Source organism: Mercenaria mercenaria, chromosome 15 (assembly GCF_021730395.1).
Source record: "Mercenaria mercenaria strain notata chromosome 15, MADL_Memer_1, whole genome shotgun sequence".
Classification (NCBI taxonomy): domain Eukaryota; kingdom Metazoa; phylum Mollusca; class Bivalvia; order Venerida; family Veneridae; genus Mercenaria; species Mercenaria mercenaria.
The window spans coordinates 1,068,134-1,075,393 of NC_069375.1; the positions used below are offsets into that span (position 1 = coordinate 1,068,134).

The 7,260-nt window shown below is 34.7% G+C and overlaps 1 long non-coding RNA gene across 1 annotated transcript; it reads left to right on the plus strand.

Moving 5' to 3' along the window:
- Positions 1-6,993, plus strand: LOC123544990 (uncharacterized). Its single transcript, XR_006685224.2, has 2 exons — positions 1-667; positions 2,432-6,993. It is a non-coding gene; the product is annotated as an uncharacterized LOC123544990 (long non-coding RNA).
- The last annotated feature ends 267 nt before the right edge of the window (positions 6,994-7,260 follow it).

Sequence of the window (7,260 nt, forward strand, 5' to 3'; positions counted from 1 at the left end):
ATCCATCTCTTCGTAAATAAAATGTACATCATTTTATGCGGAACAGTTTTACTGCAACTTTAATGTGTTTTTAATGATTACCATTCAAAACCTGTTACTGAAGGAGCTCTTATCCTGTTGTAAGGGCCCGTTTTAACTTATGCCTTGTTGGTATATTAATATACTTGTTGCGATTTAATCTCCTTTTGGGTCCTTTCAGTTTTGCACATGGAAGAAGAAGGTCGTTTGCAAATAGATGCGAGGGTTGAGTTTGCTTCTTATCGAAGGAATCCTCGATTGGTTATACTTGCTGATGTTTAATATATGGACTTAATTATTCTACACGCATTTAGATATTGGGAGAGAATACTTAAATAGTATTTTGAGATGTTTGTTGAGTGATTTAAATTTATCAGTTATGCAGTTTATATAGCAGGGAGGTAGCCTGTATTATTTGCTTATTTTTAATATAGTTTGTATTTATTGTACGGATATATCTGTGAAATTACCGAAGGATTTAAACATTAAATTGATTAATAGCTTTTCTATTATACTTTGCAGTTATCATAATGACTATTTGTTTTGTGACCTGCTACAATTTAATCCTGAAGTATTGAGGTGTTTGTTTGTGTGTTACTGGAAGGTGTACACTAAAACGAGAGGTAAAAGAGCAGGTCGATATTCGAAGGTAATATGAATTATTAAATTGGTAATATGTCTTGCGAATTTATGTAGGTAATTATGTGGTTTCCCACGCGAATTTTGATAACAATGCATTCCTTTGTAATGCAGAGTTAAAAATAGACATGTGTAAACATCCATGCTAGCAGTGTAGCAGACGATTTCTGTATACAAGTGGCGAGTTATTCATGTAGTCTGTTAAACTATATGTAGTTTAAACACGTGGAAGAGTATTATTCATGATACCTGCTTACAAACAGAGGGTTTAAGCAACTTTATTGCTAATGTCTGATTGTATCAGCCGGTACTGGCTTAGGAAAAAGGATGACATCCTTTTCCTTTGTATTGGATTGTAACTGGATTTTGAATTTATTATTACTGCTTAAGGATGAACTTTTTTAGCCCATTTGGCTATGTTCGATCGTTTCTAATAAAAAAGAGAAAGTTGCTATTATCTCCATTGTGTTGGATGGTATTTGATTTTGAATTGATGATTAATGTGTATTGACTGTGTTTCGCTATGTTCGATCATTTCTAATAAAAAAAAGAGAAAGTTAAGAAAGTTGCTGTTATCTCCATTGTGTTGGATGGTACTTGATTTTGAATTGATGATTAATGTATATTGACTGTGTTTCGCCCATTTGGCTATGTTCGATCATTTCTAATAAAAAGAGAGAGAAAGTTAAGAAAGTTGCTATTATCTCCATTGTGTTGGATGGTACTTGATTTTGAATTGATGATTAATGTATATTGATGAACTCTATTTAGCCCATTTGGCTGTGTTTGATCATTTCAAAAAAAAAAAAAAAAAAAAAAAAAATAGGTAGCCCATTATATCCATTGTGTTGGATGGTAACCAAATTTTTGAATTTATGATTATTGTACATTGAGTGTTTAGCCCATTTGGCTATGTTCGATCATTAAAAAAAAAATAGGATGCCCATTATATCCATTGTGTTGGATGGTAACCAGATTTTGAATTGATGATTATTGTAAATTGATGAACTATGTTCAGCCCATTTGGCTTGTTCGATAATTTCAAAAAAAAAAAAAAAAAATAGTTTGCCGATTATATCCATTGTGTTGGATGGTAACCAGATATTGAATTGATGATTATTGTACATCGATGAACTGTGTTTAGTCCATTTGGCTATGTTCGATCATTTAATAACAAAATAAAAAATAAAAATAGGTTGCCGATTGTATCCCTTTTGTTGGATGGTAAGCGGATTTTGAATTTATGATTAATGCATATTGATGAACTTATTTTAGCCGATTATATCCATTGTGTTGGATGGTAACCGGATTTTAAATTTATGATTAATGTATATTGATGAACTGTGTTTAGCCCATTTGGCTATGTTCAATCATTTATAAAAGAATAAGTTGCCGACTATATCCCATCTGACTCTGTTCTATCATGAACAAAATGGTTGCCGATTATATAATTTGTATTGATGGTAACCGGATGGTTGCCGATTATATACTTTGTGTTGGGATGGTAATCGGATTTTTAATTTATTATTAATGTATATTGATGAACTTATTTTAGCCCATTTGTTAAATGATTGACCATTTCAGTCTTATTGACTGATTGCCCACTATAGACATTGTGTATGCTGGTGACATGATTTCGAATTGATGTGCTGCCAAATTGCAAATTTGTCATATTTTCCTTTCTATCTCAAAGTTTATTCAGGGCTAGCGACAAATGTACATATATTAATATACTTTATGCCAAATTGTCAAGTATACAATTAAATATTTCTAGACAATGTCACGATCAACACGTCAAAAACCCAAGGACCTCCGCAACACAGTCCAGATGGTACAGCCACACCGCAACGCCACCCAGCCGTTTCAGCCCCGCAACCTGTGAATCTGAACCCGCAACAACTTGTGGTTGTGGAGACCCTTGTTGTAGAACACCATTGCTCCGTGTTTGCGCAGCGAAGGTGCATTTTGGCTGATGATTCGCTGTACTGTCACACAGTGTTGAACAAAATGGTGAGTTTGCTCCGATATAGAGCATTTATAACGACTTGGGAGACCACGTTTCAGCAAATGTTAAAATCACGATGGTTAATGGCGAATTCATAGAGTAAACAGTATTGTTACGCTCAGATCACATTAATAACAGTCAAGGTCAGAGTGTTCTTGTTACTGAAGCAGACTGATATCTAAAATTTCAGTCAAAGGCTCCGGCCAAAAAGATTCATTGCCGGTCCTTAATGTACATGAGTATCTATATATACCGTGCCCAAGAAAATTTTATGACTTTAGTTTTCAAGGTATTTGTACCACATTTGCTTGTGTATACGAACATAGCTGTACGCGTTGTCATGGGAAGCACTCTAGGAAGTATTTTGTTTTCAGAATCACGTAGCTACCAATCAATATCGTTCTAGGTACTCGTCACTTGGACCTCGTGGAAACTTCAGATAGCCAAAACCGGCATCTCAAAGAGGGTCACTTAAACCTTCATTCCCTCACCAAAACCCTTATTGACTTAGCAGTATTACAAGTCTATCTTTCTTTATATCCGAATAAATAAGTGGCAGCTGAAGTTTTAGAGGGTTCTAACAAAGGATTTCGATTACAAAACCAGCGCCCTAGAGTCCAAACTTCATGTCAAACTTTAATTTCCGTTAGGCAAAACTCTGCTGTAGCTAATGAGAAAGTTATGTAGGAAGAGCAGTTAAGCAGAATTGCGGTTCATTTTAAAGAAATGTCTGTTCCAAATTTCAGGCAATCCGCGATCAGTCTTGTGGCCCAAAAGATGGTAGCTCGAGGATTATACACCATCTTTCCTTCCCGCAGGGTTCAAGTTTGTATGATTTTATTGATACGTCTTCTTCCTCAGTTCAGTACACTTCTTTAGACAGAGTGACGGAGCTATTGTTTCATTAGTGCAATATTGCGAAATGGCTAAAGTTGGCATCAAATCTGCCTTTCGCCTTTTGAGGTTCATAATTATGATTTTAAAATTATTAGCCTTCAAATTAGGAGGGGATTATTTTACGGACAAGGCGTTACCTATGACAGATAGGTATGATATGGTTATCATTTGTTTTAATGGTTTTAATGGTTACTGCAGCTTCCACGACTTACACTGATTGGATAGTTCTGTCCTAACCTTCTTTACGGATAGCGCTGGCGTACATGAACTAGGACGTGCAGCTTTTTCGAAGCAGTTTGTTTTTTTCTACATTTGGCCTTCTAGTGGGCAGACGTTCGTATATGCAATAACGTAATCTTTTTATATTTTAATATTATATAATAATACTAATATTATATATTTAGTGCCGATCGTGTCAGCTTTACTTGCATGCACAGACGACTTGCACCTTACTCCACTTTTAGCCCATCTTTTAATCAAGAATGTAGCTCGTCACACAACATGTCTGTATATCTCGGACATTTCTTCTATTGTAAAATTAATAGTTTTGAACATCTTACTTAAAGATTTATGTTACGTTGAATGCTTATCAGTTTTGATAGGTTGCATCGGACAATTGACATCAGGCAACCTATAACGCTTGATTTACTTCGTAAACTTATACAGGTGACAAATACTGTTTGCTCTTCTATATTTGAGGCATTACAGTTTTCAGCAGTATCTTCCCTGACCATTTTTGATTTTTAAGGATATGTGAGCTTGTACACACGAACTCAAACTCCTCGAATATAAGTGCTAAAGGTCACGCATTATGTGAGGGAGACGTTAGTATTGTAAGTATCGGTGTACTTCGCAAAATTCTTCATTCATCAAAAAACGATCAGAAAAGGCGAAGGAGTAGCTATTCATTTACAACCTTGCACATTGTTCTACTTGACCCCTGGATTTAATAGAGAGATATATGGTTGTTCGACCATCTAGTGCTTCAAACTAGTGCCATTCCATATAAACCACATTCATGCAGAGTAGGTGCTGCAACAGCAGCATGCCTGCTTACGATATTACAAGAATGGGGCGTTGCGCCCCGGATTTAAGTGCATTTAAATCTTACATTAGAATCATCTCACGTCAGCTGTTGTCACTCCGATCTTAAGCCTATAAGCAGTTCCATTGTACCTGCCATCTGTTTGCCCGTTTTTGTTGACAATTGTTTTCAGCTTTTCAGTGCGTCCTACCCATATTTGGATAGTTGGATGTTCAATTATAAAGTCGGTATTTCGTTCCGACAAGAAATCAGCTGAGGGTTTTCAACTTGTAATGCAGCGTCATAATGCGACTATACTGTGTCAGAGTCAGGGTGGTATGAAATGGCGGCAAGTTAAACCATTAATCTTACACTTGTTTCCTTTTGAAGACAAACAAGGTATCATTGTTATTCACTAAGTAATTAACTTACTTTTCATTAGAGAGAGCTAGAAAACGCGTTAATAATTTCGCTGTTCATTCTTTTTTTTTTTTTAAAATACATTGGTGGATACGTTCGTTAACCAGAAATCGTCGAATCCGTGACGGGTCTCTTCAACAGGGATGGGGTGCACTTGTCATAACTTGGTAATATTTTGTTTTTACGCGCACTGAACACCAAACCCTCCTCAGCGTTTGGAAACAAAAATTCCTATTCTGATGTTCGTAATTTGATCAAACTTCAATTTGAAAGATAGCCTTGATGAACTGATAGTATCGAATATTCGGTAACACTTATACGAAAATGTAAATTATATTGATATTTTTTCATATTTCAGTTAGATTAATCTGTAAGATTTGGATTCATGTGTCTAACAATTATACTAGTAAGTTTTCTATTTCATACTTGAATACAGGACTGCTGAATTAAAAGCATTTTAATATGAAGAGATAAAACGTTTTTAATGAACATTTTACTTGTCTACAAAAATCTTAGCGAGAATATTATACTGACCGCGAGACTGGATATTCTGGAAACTCTTCAGATCATTTAACCAAAAAAATAAAACATTTAGTGGCAAATATATCGTTCAGAACTTGTTAAGTCACAAAGTTTTAAGAGATGTTTGAAATAAAATATAAAAATAATATTAGCAACGCCACTCATTATGTCGCTTTCATATATTTAATCAAAACTGTACAAAAGAATTATTGTGCATCTAACAATATAAGAAAAACACGGGGAATCGCGTAATGGCGGACAGGTTATAGAACACTAATTTAGCATTATAACGGCGAACAGGTTATGGGACTCTATCTTTTTCACAATAAATGGCTACGAATGTTTATGTTAAAGCTAGCTTTGGTTTAAATTGTGGATGCATTTTTGACATTTTGGTAGAAATAAAATGGGAAAGTGTTATTTAGATCACATCACTGCACTTTATATGCTTTTGAAGTAAACATCTGTCGCAGGTAAAATCTCTCTTGAAACATATCTTCCCTACTTATGTCAATACTTTATGTCAGTTTGAAGACAATCCTTCAAAATGAGGTCACGATTGGCCTGGCTACGTGTGTCGGCACTATGAACACCATGCATTTTATATAGAACCTATTGAAGGAGATAGATTTTAACGTAATATAACCATTAAACGCCAATGAAACACTTTAAATAACTTGTATATCTAGTTTCTTTTCGCGACGAAATGAGTACACTTTAATGATGTCACCCCTGCCAACACGTCATTGCATTCGTCATATTTTTCACATCAGATATAACTCTCTGTATCTGTTAACTGCAAGAGTCAAGTTATATAACTTTTAATGCGTGCAAATTTTATTTCAGGTTGACACAAGAGATTTTTCAATTAACTCAAACTGGAATTACAAATCCGAGAGGACGATTTATTTTCACGATAGAGAATATGCTTATGTGAGAAGTTTGGTCAACAGATGGTGACAGACAGCCCGGATGAGCCATTCGTTCTCAGTGACATTCGTACCTCAACAGAAAGAATCTTACATTTATTGAAATCAGGAAACTGAATATTTCCATGGGGTGCATCATTTGTAGCATGCTTACATATTGAAATCAAACACATAATGCAACATGCGTCTTTTTAAAGCGCTAACTTTGAATACATTTTCGGACATTAGAAGGGGTCTTCTTAGCAGACGGCAAATCGAAAAGACTATAGCCGTAATCAACATTCATTAGAATAACGAAAACAATTACAAAAAGTAACAAAAGAAGTGGTACTAAACTGATTTGTTGCGTAAACGGCGCAGAATTAAATGTGCGAATTGTTAGTTTTTCAATTAGAAACGAACATCTAGAAATGCATAATGTTAATGATTACTTACATTTTCTGCTTATTTCATTTTGACAAAAAATAAAAATAACTCATAATCGTACGAAAAAAAAGCTGTTTTAAAAAGTATTTATGTTGAATACAATGTTAATTTAATCTGACTTGTCTCCATTGGTGATAATTTTTTCTCATACCCTGTCTTTGTCTTGTTTTTCCTAACATACCGTATTATGCTATAGGTTTATTTAACCTTCATTCTACGTCATCTTTCAGTGTGTGCCCCATATACTAAATCAGTCCACATAAAATAAAAATACGGGATAGTGCATATACGGGCAAAGTCTGGTCAACGTATATTTTAAAAATACTGGTCCGTGTATTCCCCGTATACAAAAAAATATCAGTTTGTATGTGACACAATAC